The 15,521-nt window shown below is 35.8% G+C and overlaps 1 protein-coding gene across 2 annotated transcripts in view; it reads right to left on the minus strand.

The window, feature by feature from the left end:
* Positions 1-15,521, minus strand: part of tyn (trynity) — a 152,907-nt gene that overhangs the window by 109,885 nt on the left and 27,501 nt on the right. For both annotated transcript variants that reach the window (XM_073979303.1, XM_073979302.1), the window contains exon 2: positions 2,001-2,120. The gene's annotated coding sequence lies outside the window, so the exon portion shown is untranslated. The remainder of the gene's footprint in view (positions 1-2,000; positions 2,121-15,521) is intronic.

Genomic DNA, 15,521 nt, shown 5'->3' on the forward strand with positions numbered 1-15,521 from the left:
TTAGCTGAAATGAATTTTTCTATGGAAAAGGTTCAGATGAATTAACTTTTTCTATGAGAAATTAGCTGAATTGACTTTTTCCATGGAAAAACTTAGCTGAATTGAGTTTTTCTAAGAAAATCTTAGCTGAGTTGACTTTTTCTACGGAAAACGTAAGCTGAGTTGACTTTTTCTATGAAAAAAGTTAGCTTTACAATTTAGAATTTACTTTTCTAATGGATAATTCTTTCCATAGAATTGACTTGTTCTATAAAAAAAGTTAGCTGAATTGACTTTCACAAAAGCAAAAGTTAGCTTAACTGCTATTTTCTATAAAAAAAACAGCTGAATAGACTGTTCTACAGAAAAATATCGCTGAATTGCTTATTTCTGTTAAGCAAAGTGAGATGACTTGCCTTTTTCTATAGAAAAGGTTAGCTGAATTGACTCTATAACAAAAGTATGCTCAATGGGTTTTTTTATAGAAAAAGTTAGCTGAATTGACATTTTCTATAGAAAAAGTTTGCTGAATTCACTTTTTTAATGGAATAAATTAGCTGAATTGACTTTTTCTTTAGAAAAAGTTAGCTGAATTGACTTTTTCTACAGAAATAATTTTGCTGAATTGACATTTTCTTTAGAAAATGTTAGCTGAATTGACTTTTTCTACAGAAAAAATCGCTGAATTAACTTTTCAATAGAAAAACTTAGCTGAATTAACTTTTCAGTAGAAAAACTTAGCTGAATCGATTTTTTCTTTAGAGAAAGTTCACTGAATAGACTTTTTCTTTAGAAAAGCTTTGCTGAAGTGCCTTTTTCTTTTGAAAAAGTTTCCTGATTTGAAAAATTACATGGAAATAATTTCTACTCTTTTTTCTCATTCCTTAGTTGTTCTTTGCATAACTAACGGTACTTATTGAAGTACACTTTAGTGCTGGTTAACATATTTTTCGTGCTTATAATTGCAATTTGAAATGTTTATTTAAAAACCATTAAAGAAGTAGGCATGAATTGCTGAAACCTTGTTCTGCTTCGCTCTTTCAGTCGTCATCATTTGAAGGTTGCAGTTGTGGTCTTTTTTTGCCAAGTTTTTTGTTCTCCCATTTGTGCCTTAATGTGAAGAAATACCATAAAATGCATTGCCCTTTTGGTTCGTTCGTTTGTTTGGAGTTAAGGCCACTGAAAACATTTTGCATATTTTTTGCTGTTGCTGAGTTCTTCTTCTAGGCAACCAAGCAGCTAACGCATTTAAACACTTGGAAAATGTTTAACTTCCGCCTTTACTCTAGGGAGAAAGGCATTATGTGAAGAAGACTAGAGAACAACTTGGGCCTATGGCATTTGAATGAATGAATTTATGAAATAAAAAAAAAAAAACAAAAAGGAGGAGAAGAAGAAGAAGAACTTAAAGTAGTCACAGGCTTGAAACAAAAAAATGATTTTGCTTCATGTTGTGCCACAGAACAAACTAACAACAAATGTTTTCCGAGGCTTTTAGCCAAAATGAAAAGTAGTATTGGAAAAGTTTTTCCCTTTTAGCTTCATTACTTATGCATGTGTGCTGCTAAATTTGCCAAAGCCACTACTCGTAGAAGAGGCAGAAGAAGAAATATGGCATGGCAGAGTAAATGCGACGTTTGAAGTCATAAACAAGGCCCACCGTCCGACCGTACCATACAAAGATTTCTATCAATTCAAAAGTCTATATAAAGACATATTCAACACCTGCTGTGAAGTGCATGATGCATGCATGTGGGGAATATTGGCAACAACAACAGCTTGCATACGTGGTTTATTCTATTACGCACTTTTTTAAACTTCGAAATCTTTCCCTTTCCCTCGACCATGGCCAATTCAGATGAGTGTTATTTAATGGTAATGATGGCGCCCTTTAATAGTTCCAGCCTTGGTTGTTGGGTTTACTTTGATTTGCTGTATTTTCTAATGCCATTGGATAGGGCCTCCCTGGGGAGTAAATGCTGCAGCATAAGGAAGCTGCTGCAGCATTAATAATCACTTACCTTTTATGAAAAAAATGCCTTATAAAGCCAGTCTTGGACTCTGTTGCAGTTTTGCGTTGCGTAGAATAAAAAAAAATCTATTGAACTCCACAAGGTGTCGGCAATCAATTGACTCTCTCGCTGTAATGATAGAGAATGAAGTAGAAGAAAATAAAGTTAATTACTACGAATTATTTGAGAAATGTTTTTGTTGTTGTTGTTATTGAATTGAATTGCAATTGAGAATGATGTTGCCGATGATGGTGATGCTGCTATCTTGGCCAATGAAATAGGAAGTGAAAATGTTATTAGGAACTGTGATTTATGATTTTCATTCTTTAAAGAAAGGGAAGACAAGCACATTAAGGGCAATGGACCTGTGCGGCTAATGGACTTTTTTTACAAATAACCTTATAATGCAGAAACTTGGAAGAAAAGTAAAGGCCGTGGGCAATGACTTGTTACTTTGACCTTCCTAGAAAGTGATTTCTAAGAAGAAGGGAAGAGACTTCCTTAATGGCTTTTTATAAGTCTCCTTCTAACATGTTCGTGATAAATAATTGTTTCTGCCTATTGTAGAGCGTTAAGGTCTACAGTAACTGTTAAGTTCAAATAAAGCCAAGGAATTTCTGAAGAAGCCTTTGGTCAAAAAAGAGCGATTCGAAAAGTTTTGAGACTAGGAAATACCTTCAAAGCGTTTTTCAGTCGTCATCCTCATAAGAGAATTTTCAAAATGTAGGGGAGTTTCAGAAAGTCTACCCACTGAAGATATATAAATATTTTGTAAAGCTCTTTTTAGCATTTTTTCACCTCTGCTGCTTTTTCGCAACTTCAGTCTTACTTAATGGATGTTGGTGGAAAATTTGTTACAGGAGAACCCCCTCAAAATGTCTTCTGGTTAAATAAAAGCTCCAGAAGGTTTTTCAGATATATTCAATATAGTGCTTAGACTATCGCAGACCATCAGCGAAATTTTCTCATTGGATGAAGACACATTTTAATAACACTTAACAAGACTTAAGTTTCTTGTAGTATCTGCCTTAAAAAGAAGATTTTGATCTTATATCTGTAGAATCTCCGGAATGTTCTATATGACCAGAGAACCCCTTTTTAAAGCGTCCTTTGGCTTCTGCCTCAAAAGGTACAACTGTGACCCATTTAACCCCTTTGAAATTTTGATCTTTTCAAAGGGGTCTTTTGGCTAAAGATAACCTTTAGAAGGCATTGATATTCAACGTGATATACGACTTAAATTAACTTCCTCCATATCTCTGGAAATTAATCAGTGATAGTTCTTTATAAAAAATTAAAAGGGTTTGGTCTGCAATATATCTGCAGAGGTTCTTACGAAGGCTGTTAGAATAACATCATTAAAGGATCAATTTGTTTTATACAGACTTTTTAAAAGTTATTATGCTATAGAAGAGCCACAGCTAGTTTTCTGGTTGAAGAAACGCTGCAACATATCTGAAGGTCTTTACATTCAAGGAGCATTCTGACTTCAAGAAAGAGCTTCAATGACCCATGGAAGGCCTTTGACATATTTGATCACGTATCATTAGATTCTCCGAAATACTTTTGTAGGATATCTGCAAGGAAGAACCTTTTTCAATAATCCATAGAAATGAAAAATACTTGAATCTCGAAATTTAAGATTATCCGCAATGCTTCTTATGGCCAGAGAATCCCTTTCAAGGGGGCTAAAAACAACCTTCAAAAGGCCTTGAAAATGTATTCCACGATATATAAAATATGTTGTCTAAAGAATACCTCAGGAGACCTTCCGCTGCATATAAAAACTGACAAAAGGACCGCTGTTACTGTATACAGAAGAGCGCATCAGGACTTCTGTTGTCTATAAAAGGATCACAAGAAGGTTTATTTTTCAAATAGAAGACCTCAAGATGTGTTATTTTGCATATAGAAGACCTGTTATGTACAGAAGATTTCTAGGTGACTTTTCGTGTATATATATGACCTCAGAGATCTTCAGATGTCCATAGAAGGCATCAAAAAGTCTTCTGTTTCTTTGAATGGCCTCAAAAGTTCTTCTTTTTCGCAAGAAGTTGCCTTTACAACACCTGTTGTGTATAGGTGACTTCTTGTGTATATAGACAATCTCAGATGTCCTTCGTTGTATTTGGAAGATCTCAAGAGGTCGGCAGTTGTTTATAGATGACCTCTAGGAATCTTCTGTTGTCTAAAGAAGACCTCAAGAGACGTTGTGTTGCTTATAGAAGACTTCAAGACGACTTCTGTTGTCTTTGGAAGACGTCAAGGGGCCGTATGTTGTCTATAGAATACCTTTTGAGGACTTACTCTGTCTATAAAAGACTCTGAGATGTCTTATGTTGTGTACAAAGACCACAAGATGTTTTATTTTGCATATAGAAGTCCTAAAGATGTGTTCTGTTCTTACAGAGGACTTCAGGATGTCTTCTCTTGTCTGTGGGAAACCTCAAGAGGCCACATTTTGCATATAGAAGTCCTCAAAAGGTTTTTTGGTTTTCTAAAAGAAAACCCTTTTTGTCTAAGGAAGTAGTCTACAGATAACCTGTCTTTAGATCTCAAGGCATCTTCTCGTGTAAATAAACGACCTCAGAGATCTTCCGTTATCTTTGGAAGACCTCAATAACCCTTCTGTTGTCAATAGAAGACTTCAAGATGTCTATAGAAAAAATCAGGAAGTCTTTTCTTGTCTGCGTAAGTCATCAAGATGTTCTCAAGATGACTTCTCGTGTATAAAAAAAGTTGGCTAGAAAAGTTCTAAGGTAGTTTCTCCAGCGTTAGATGACCTCAGAGATCTTCCGTTGTCTTTGGTAGACTTTAAAAACTAGTCAGCCGTCTAAAGAAGTGCGCAAGAGGTCTTCTGCTAACTTTAAACGACCTCAAGGTTCTTTTGTTGTCAATAGAAGGCCTGAAAGGGTCTTTTGCTGTCTATGGAAGACCTCAGGGAGCCTTTTCTTTACTATAGAAGACCTCAAAAGGTCTTCTGTTTTCTAAAGAAGACTTTAGAAAGGGTTCTGTTATCTATAGAACATCTCAATGATTTCAAGATGTGTTCTGTTGACAATAGGAAATTATGTTGTCTGCAGAAGACCTGAAGATGTCATATTTTGTATGTATAGGGACTCAAGAGGTCTTCTCAAGGCCTTAAGAGGTCTTCTCAAGGCCTCACGAGGTCTTCTTTTGTCTACAAACCCTCAAGAAGGCTTCTGTTGTTTACGGAAAATCTCAAGGTGGTCAATGTGGCTTCTCGTGACTATAGACGATCTCAGAGATATTCCACTGTCTTTGGAAGAGCTCAAGGGGTTTTCTGTATTCTATAGACATCTAGAGCTATTCTGTTTTCTTCGGTTGTCTCTTGAAGACCTCCAGAAGTCTTCGATTTTCTACAGAAGACTTCAAGGTTACTTTTCACGTCTAGAAACGACCTCCGAGATCTTGTGTAATATTTGCATTACCTCAAGGCGTCATCTGTTGCCTAAAGGAGACTTCCAGAGGTCTTATGTTGTCTTTTAAAGACTTTTTGTTGTCCATAGAAGACCTAAATAGGTGTGGTGCTGTCAACAGAAGATCTCCATGTGTCTTCAGGACGTCTTCTTCTGACTACAGAAGTCCTCAAGGAATCGTCTGTAGTCGATAAACGACCTCAAGAGGTTTCAAAAGAAACCTGGAACCACACTTAAACAGAACATAAACGGGCATTTTAAACTGTTTTCAGGGAGATATCGGAAGGAGTTGTCAGATATAGACCTTCTTGTAACAAAATATAAATTTGCAAGGAATTTAATGTTGTGCAAAGTTTCGACCAGATCGAATACCCAATTCGTAAATTCTCGTGCTCAGCTATAATTTTGTTGGCGCTGTAGGGATTTGTTGAGCTTTTGGGTAATTATTCCTGGTAGTATGGACTTGCCAAAGAAAAAAGTGTACAGTCGAAATAGGGGCCGCGAGGAAAACCTGCTTTAGAACAAAATGCATTTTTTAAATTTTGTGTTGGAGGTACCCGAAGGAGTGGATCGTTATAGTCCACCTAGTCTCTGTGTGGAATATATATTTCGATGTGCAAAGTTTGAAACAAGTCGCTTGCTTCCATTGAGAGCTATCTCGAGCACAATTTTAGTGAACTATTTTGGACTTTTGTGGGGGATGTAATATAAAATTAATTGTTACACAAACATCCCAGGCTGGACAAGGAGGACTTCATATCAATGAGTGCACCCCGATTCATATTAGCTCAATAATATGGGACCTATAGTTTATCGCCGAGTCCGAACGGCGTGTCTTAAGACACCACTTGTTGAGAAGTTATACATGGCATACATTACTGAGGTGTATTTTGTCACTGTTGAATATGGTGATATTGCCCGCCCGTGTAATCAAACCCACGATCTTCAGCGTGAAAGCCGGGTGTGCATGTAATTGCATCACGGAGGTACCCGAAGAAGCAAATTCATATGGTCCATCTTCGAACTTGATCTAAGTATGGACAAAATATTTTGAGATGTCGGTACCATATCGGTTGATCCCTTCAGACAGACGGGGACCTTTTATAGGGTTAGTACCTATGGATGTATACATGGCTTCTAATGCAATGTTTGCAAACAAAAGACTTAAGGCACCAAAGTGGAGAATAATTGAGATTCCTGCTTTCGAAGTTGTAATTCCAAATACAGTTTTCCTTTTGCAAGTGTGAGACTTTGGTATGGTAAAATGATTCCCTGTCAATCTCCCAGTGGCATCTCCACACAAAAAGCGTAACATTGTTGCAAACAAAAGACTTAAGACACAAACCTCATATCAACTTCTTATCTAAGCAATACTTTACGGTTTCTCTTAGCAATTCTCTCAGATAGGCCTATGAGAATATTTTTTTTTTCTGAACACCAATATTTGCTGTCACATTTTCCAAATTGCATTATTTTCAAACTCTAACAGAGGTTCACATGACATGGTTGATGTCATTCAAATGTCACGTCTTTTTGCCAGCTGAATGACACTAAGAACTGGAAAGGAATTAATTTTTTCTTTTGAAAAAAATGATGATGGCGGCGTTACTTTTCTAATACATCAGAGTTAATTATAGACAAATATTCTGGCAAAGATTTTCATTGATTTGTTAGAAGAAGAGGAGAGCAAGAAGATGAAGGAATAGTGGTTTCACCTGTTCTAATGGTAGTGGTTCTTTAAATTATCTTTTGTAGTTTTTGTTGTTTTACTTGATCAAACCCAGGCATACCACAAGACAGCTGTAAAGAAAATTGAGTTTTTTCCAATAGAATATTTTTTAAGCTTTTTATTAGCTACTGCAACACGTTTTTGTGTTGTTAGATCAAGATGCAGTTGAAAAAGTAGAAAAAGATGAAGCGGCAGAAGCAGTAGAAGAACAAAATCAAAGCAATTTTCATTTGAACCATAAGAACCATACAACTTGTCTAACAACATAATCATCATTTACAACAACAGTTGTTGTTGTTGCTGCTGTTGTTGCAATTTGACTTTAATAAACTAAGCCGCCAGAGTTGTAGCAACAAACAACATGTTGAACGCCTGTTGTCGCCATGCCTGCCTGCAATGTTAAGCAAAATAAAGATTTAATCTTTTGAAGAACTTTTTTTTTTGTTACTAGCAAGCATTTCTTCCAAAGGCAATTGCCTATGATTTGTTGTTGGCATTCTAACATCATCATTATCATCATCAACCAAAGCATTTCAACCAGATGATGCTCTTAATTTACCTGGTCTAAGCATACAAATGTTGCCACTTAAAATGTTAATACCAGAGTAAACGCCTTAGCAAAAGCTGTAACACAAAACTGACACAATGCAAAAAAGAAGCATTGCGGCTGATGAATGACTGACTGAATGGCTGGCTGGTTGGTTGGCAGACTGACAATCGGCGTGATTTGGTTCAAGCATCATCATCATTGTCAGCTGCATCAAGAATCTGGCTCTGGTGGCCTTTTGTCTTAAAATAAAAAAAATAACAACATGGAATATTTCTTGCTCTTCGATGACTTGTTGACTAATGATAGCTCTGGTTGCGGCAGTGGTCTAAGGCAAGTTCCATGCTCCCATTACAAGGTTTCAAAAAGCAACAAACTATCCCAAGAATGAAAGAAATCTTGGTGTGTGTGTGCCAGTAGCCAGCTACAATACAGCCGTTGAGGCCTTTGCAATGAAATTCTTGTGATTTCTACTCACTTCGTGTATTCTGTTTGCCATTGCGGGTCTCTTACTTAAAGCTATACAAATAACAGCATATAATTTACTTGACTTATACTCGTTATTCAATAATAATGGTATTTAAAGACAGCAGCCAAAGTCATGGCACACACTCTCACACAATTGGACAACATACATTAAGAAAAGCTGCCTTCAAACTAACATTGCCAAGAGAGAGAGTGTTGAAAATAACTTGAAACTTTTTCTACAGATGCTAGAAACCATATTTACACATGATAGTGATACCACAACCACTTGAAGCATCACTTCAAGTCAATTAAGGCCAAATATTCCATACCAACACCCATCTACCCAAAAAGGCCTTAAGCATGCTGCAACAAACTGCTCTTTCCAAAATGAAAAAAAAAAAAAAAAAAACAAAAGAACAACACATTACCCGGTGTAATGTAATACCCTTTGTAATGCAGATAAACCTCTTAAGATCTTTCAAGCCCCCCTTCCCCTCTCTTCCCGCCTTTTTTAAGTACCTCAAATTAAGTATTCCACATTTGTTACAGCTCATTTGAAGCTAAAACTCTGCAGAGGTTCTTGGTTTCAATAAAGTCTTTTCTAGTAAATAATGGCCTATAATTAGTGTTAATTTAATATTGATTGAGTTTGTGGCTGAGAAACGTTAAGTGTTCTACATTTTGACCTGGAAGGGGAAATAAAGCTGCTAGTGTCGTAATGGAAACGTTGCACTTCCTGGATTTTTAGTGACCACAAATATTAATTCCAAACGATTGGAAATAAAATATTTTCTGGCAAAAAAATGATAAATAAAATTTCCATATTTTTGTCTCCTTTCACTGAACTTTCAAAATTCATTTCTTCACATCTTGCATAATAAAATAATTTAATTTAAAAATCAGAAAGCTATTTTAAATTCATGGAAATGTAACACCTGTTATGAAAAAAGAAAGGCCATTAAGTTTTAATCGGATATTTCATCAAATGGATGACTTTAGCTTATTAACATGCCAAAACAAAGAACTATTGTTTCAAAACTATTTTATTGCACTAATCTCAGACTTAAATTGACATTTAAATCGATGGAAGGCTGTATTATTAAATTTAAACAAAATACTTAAGACACAAACTCCGTAAAACTCTACATTCTTTAGGAGAACAAATGAGAATTATAACAAATGCTTTTGATACCGCCATCAAAACCATAAACTCTCTCACTAATTCTCATAAAAAATAACAATTAACACAGCATCCGGAAAAAAACAACATAACAACCGCCACTCAGTCTTCGTTCAGAAGTCAATGAAGAAGGTTCTGCTGTCGCTTGTTTCAATAATTTTTAATTTCAGCAATACATTAACGCACACACAGTTTGCGGAGAGAGAGTCGTATGCGTACGGCCGCAAACAATGCGTTTGTATTAGTGCCGATTCCTCAATTACGTGGAGGAGGCTCTAAGGCTGCTATGATAGTCAATAAAACAAGGGTAGGCATTGTGACTCACAAGAGAGCCCATGTGCTCTAAGTGAGCGTAAATTTGTTATCGCTCACAGCCTGTGTAGATGCTAACACGTTGTGAACAACAACAAATTTACGCTTATTGAGAGCACAAGAGAGACCCAAACATTTTCTCTGCCTCACTCTGCAATAAAATATGTGTTCTCTTTATGTTCATCTGCCGCGGTTTAACATAGGAAATACTCTCTCAGAGAGACTAACACATAAAATATGTTGTTCCTTGTAATAAGAGATACAAGTTGGCCTCCGAGACTAATTCCAAATGTTTAATGTTTAGAAAGATATTTTCTTTTCCACACTAAAGAAAGGGTGCTGTTATTGTGTGATTCTTATTTAACCCTAAAACAGAGTTGCTCAAAATTTTCTTATAGAGGTCAGAGAGATGTCTCTGTACTAAGGTAGGAGACAGATAATAGCTACCCTAATGTAGGCTTCAAGGCCTATCCTTGATATATGTAGGTTATCATTAAGAAGTTTAGTTTAGTGATCTCAACTTGTTTTCTATAGAAAGACAAATATAATCTCTTAAACATATTAACATTCAATAGAGAAAAAATGAGAGCGAGACAATAAGAGAGGTCCTAAATACTTAAAAAAGTCTTCTCCAGATTGTTGACTGTTCAAACTTTTTCTAATAAAAAATCTGCGAAACGAATTCTCTATGTATATAAAATGTCACCATATATACGAATTTTCGTCCTGAAGTATGCGTCTGTTTCTGATATGGTAGTATATTACAACGTTTTTTTTCACAGATGAAAGACTTTCAATAGGTTCTCTAAAGAAAGAGAAATACCACCTATTTACTGTATTAACCTTTTGTGAAGGGAAATTTAGAGATTCAAAAGGTCTTCTGTAGATGGAATACTCGTAGTCTTCTTTTCAATACAAAAACCATTGACGTGGTCTTCTTCAGATGAACGATTTTGAAGACTTATTTTCTATTAGAAAAAATTACTTCAAGGGGTCCTCGATGGATAGAACACCATATACAATATCCTGCAAAATTCATCCAAAAATAAGAATGGTTTTTTAGATAGATGTAGATAGAAGACATTCTAGACGTTTTGTCTGTTTAGAAGATCTGCAAAGGATATTTATGACATGTTTAAATTACTTTTAAGGTTTTTTTTTCTACAGACAGAAGTCTTTAAAAAGGGTTTTTATAGCTAGAGGGGTCTCAAGACGTCTCCGATGGAAGTAGGGTTTTTGTAGATAGAACGACTTCTTGACGTCCCATACATAGGAGACCTCCAAAGTTTTTCTGCAGATAGATCTTAAGATATCTCGGTTCTGAAGGTACTTTAAGCAAGCAGCGGTTTTCTGTAGATAGAACAGCTTCAAGACGACCAGGAAAACCTCTCCACTTCAAATCGAAGACCCGTAGATAATCTTGAATCTTATAGAGAAGCTTTTTATGGTCTTCTACCTGTAAAAAGAACTAGAAAGGTTCTTCTGCAGATAGACGACCTTCAAAGGGTATTTTAAAGGTGGAAGATCCTTAAGAGGTATTCGATATAAAGTCACCTATAGGTAGGAAAGCTTTTGTGAAGATAGGAACCCTTTTAAAAAGTGTTTCTAATTGGGAGATCAGTAAGGGATCTTTAAGCCTTCATAGTTCTAAGCTTATAAAAGAGCATTAACAGGTAGGTAGAAGACCTTAAAGAGATCTTCGATTTTATAAGAGTTGGGCCTGACAAAAATCACATTTTTCTGCTATGGCTTTCCGACATTTCCAGAGCATTGCAGGCAAGTGGTGTTGTCCGGCAAGGCTGTAACAAGTAGTTCCCATATACTTCAGCTAAAAAGAATAATGTTTATGAGTTCCTCTAGGTAGAAGACACACAAGAGGTCATTAATAGACAAACGGCTCTGGAAAGGACTTCTATACATGAAAAAGGTCTTCAAGATCTGTGTGTCAACGTGACACAATGGTAATCACGCGCTCTGTGTTTTCAATTCGATTCTTAGGCCATCATCATTTTTCAGTGACGGCAAAAAACTCTTCACCATAAAGTAGGCGACTTTTCCTAAGAATTTTCCTGAAGCTATTACAAGGAGGCCTCATAACATTGAGCTAAAAGGAACCATCTTTAAGATGGTGAAGAGACTCAAGAGGTCTTTTATGGATATAAAACCCTGTAAAGAACTTCTATATACGGCGAAGCCCCTTACGGCGTCTTACATATGGAGAAGAACCATGAGAGATCTTCAATGGAAGATTCATAAGAGAAATGAAGATTCATAAGAGGTTCTCTGTTGGTGAAAGATTTTCAATTAGAATTCGATAGTTTTTATAGGTATTTTTTGTTTTGTTTTATTTTAAGGCAAATTTTGTATAGAAAAAGGACCTTGCAGGTAGGACAAATACTCAAGGGGCTTTTGGATAGAAGGTCATTAACTGGTAGAAGGTTTTCAGAAAGAGCAGAAGTCCAGAAGAGACTGAAGCCAGATCGCGTAACATTGGTCTTTGAGGGATAGAATACTATTAAGAGGTCTTCTATGGATATAAGGTCTGAAAAAGTCTATTTCAGAAATAATATTCTGAATAGGTTTTCCATTAATTGAAGTCGTAAGAAAAGTCTTTCTTTGAAATACGGTGAAAATGTCATCTATGGATCCCCAAAAATTCTGCTACCTGCCTAATATGTCCTACAGGTAAAAAGGTTATTCTACCTGCCTCAAGGTGCCCTCTATAGTTGGTCTTTTAGGGATAGAATACTATTAAGAGGTCTTCTATGGATATAAGTTCTGAAAAAGTCTATCTTAGAAATAATATCCTGAATAGGTTTTCCATTAATTGAAGTCCTAAGAAAAGTCTTTCTTCGAAATGGGATGAAAATGTCTCTTATGGATCCCCAAAAATTCTGCTACCTGGCTTAAAATGACCTACAGGGAAAAATGTTCTTGTACTACACGGTGCCCTATATAGGTAGAAAATTATTAAATTTAAAAAATCCTCAAAAGTTCTACAGACTTCTCAGAGATCTTGTCCTAAAGTCGACTTAATACCCTTCATCTATACAACATTTCTCAGGGATTACTATCTGTATAATAGATCTAGAGTGACATCTTCGAGTTCATCTACCAAAGCTCTATATGCAGATGACCTCTGCCTCTAGAAAAAATCTTTCGGACATACTATACATAAATTACCTCTTGAGTCTACATCCTCAAAAGTTGTTCTACCTGCCTCAATATGTCCACTCTAGGTAGAACGTTTATTTTATCTGTCTCAAGGAGGCCCATGTAGGTAGAAAATTATTATGATACATCTTAAAGGTAAAATATCCTCAAAAGTTCTACAGGTAGGAAGACTTCTCACATATTTTGTCAATCTATAGAAAATTTCTCAGGGATTACTATCTATAGAATAGATTTAGAGTTATATTTACAAAAATATCTTTGTAGGGAGAGCATTTTCGAGGCCATATACCAACCAGAGATCTTGTCCTAAAGTCGACTTGATACCCTTCAATCTATAGACAATTTTTTCATGGATTACTATCTGTACAATAGATCTAGAGTGACATCTTCGAAGTCATCTACTACAGCTCTATATGCATATGGCCTCTTTGATATCGTCTGCCTCTAGAAAACATCTTCAGGATCTACTATATACATAAATTACCTTTTGAGTATAAATCCTCAAAGGTTCTTCTACCTGCTTCAACATGCCCATTTTAGGTAGGAAATTTCTTTTACCTGACTCAATATGTCCACTCTAGCTAGAATATTTCTTTTACCTGACTCAAGGAGGTCATTTAGGTAGAACATTATTATGATATATCTATAAGGTAAAATATCCTCAAAAGTTCTGCAGGTAGGAAGGCTTCTCACAGATCTTGTTCTAAAGTCGACTTGAGACCCTTCAATCTATAGAAAATTTCTCAGGGATTGCTATCTGTGGAATAGATCTAGAATGGCATCTTCGAAGTCATCTACCAAAGATCTATATGCAGATGGCCTCTTTGATATCGTCTGCCTCTAGAAAACATCTTTCGTATATACTATACATAAATTACCTCTTGAGTCTAAATCCTCAAAAATTCTTCTACCTGCCTCAATATGTCCACTCTATGTAGAACATTTCTTTTACCTGTCTCAAGGAGGCCCATTTAGGTAGAAAATTATTATGATATATCTTAAAGGTAAAATATCCTCAAAAGTTCTGCAGGTAAGAAGACTTTTCACATATTTTGTCAATCTAGAATAGATTTAGAGTGATATTTTTTTTTTAAATATCGTTATAAGTAGAGAATATTCGAGGTCATCTTCCAAACATTTATATGCAGATGGCCTATTTGATGTCGTTTACCTACCTTCAAAGCTTGTTGGACTTGATGAAGGTCATTTGGAGGTTTTGTTAGTTAAAAAAGTGGTCTCAAGGTTCGATTTAGAGCTTTCAATAGATCAGCTGGATTCTATTTTGAGCTAAATGATATTGGCCCCTTCTTATGGCCGGTTCCAAACGGCGTGCTAACATTTTTATAAGGGAGAATTAATCCTGTATTATCGGAGTCTAGAAATCTTGACTCTTTGTGAGCAAGGCGGCAATGGTAACCAGTTGACCAAGGGCGTGCCTAATCTCTTAATCATCTTCTGTCACGGGAGGGGGGCCTTTTAAGGTATTTTTTAATAGAAAACCCATTGGAAAACTTCCATGGCAAAAAGAGTTGTTAAAGTTCATATTTAGGTTGAACACCACTTGGAACAAGGCGGCAATGGTAACCAGTTGATCAAGGAGTGCCCAATCTCTTAATCATCTTCTGTCACCGGAGGGGGGCCTTTTAAGGTATTTTTTAATAGATAACCCATTGCAAAACTTCAGTGACAAGAAGAGTTCTTAAAGTTCATATTCAGGTTGAAGACCACTTGGAACAAGGTGCCTTTGAATCTCGTTCGCACCCAGAGATTTTTGTTTATTGCTTGATAGCGTTCTTAAAAAGAAAAATGTGTCTTGGTAATAGTTGCTAGAATCTAATCTTTTTATGCCTTTTTTCTCCTTGTTTGGTGTTCATTTACTGTTTGCTTCCACTTCTTGTTCTTCCTCTTCCCCTCTGATTGGGTAATTAGTTGTGGTAATGGCACATTTTCCATAGGAAATTATGTGAAATTAATTTCTAACGATTGAGTTCTTAGTTCATTAAGAACAGGAAATGCCACAAATGCAGAGAGTCATGAAATGATTTTATGATATTTTCCGCAAAGATCTCAAATGCAAGGAGGATATGATAAGAAACAACACTACTTACGGTTATTAGATGAATGAAAAGGAGGAGAGTATTACCTGAAAAGGAAAAAAGAAAAAAAATGTTAATAATTTTTATGAAAATAATTTTTAATTTATTTTTTCCTACGAAGATCCTAAAATCCTTTTAAAGTTGTTTTCGGCAAAACTTCTTAAAAATGCTTTTAGTTATTTAAGACCTTTACCCTTGCCATAACCTAATTTATACGTTATGGCATTTTGAGTAACTCTTTTGTTTTTGTTTTGGCAATTTTCTTTCAAATAATGCTGGTCGGCTTTTGCCTCTTGCAACAAAACAACTTATCCAACCAGTAGACTAGAGTGTTACTTCTAAGCCACCAAAAAGGCCATAAAAATGACTAGGTTTGCTTTTGGCCGACCGTTCGCGTTGTTTAACATGGTGTTATTGCAAAGATTAACAAGAAGAACTCTTAAAGGTTCAAATTCTTGCACAGAGACCACGAAACACGAAACAGAACAAGGCCTGCTGGTTTTAAGCAAACCCTCTTTGGGGATGTTGTTAAGTTGCGTGTTGCATAGTAGCTGCCTTATAGCTACACCATCATTGTTTTGCTT

Source organism: Musca autumnalis, unplaced genomic scaffold, assembly GCF_047663935.1.
Source record: "Musca autumnalis isolate F117 unplaced genomic scaffold, ASM4766393v1 scaffold_3, whole genome shotgun sequence".
NCBI lineage: Eukaryota > Metazoa > Arthropoda > Insecta > Diptera > Muscidae > Musca > Musca autumnalis.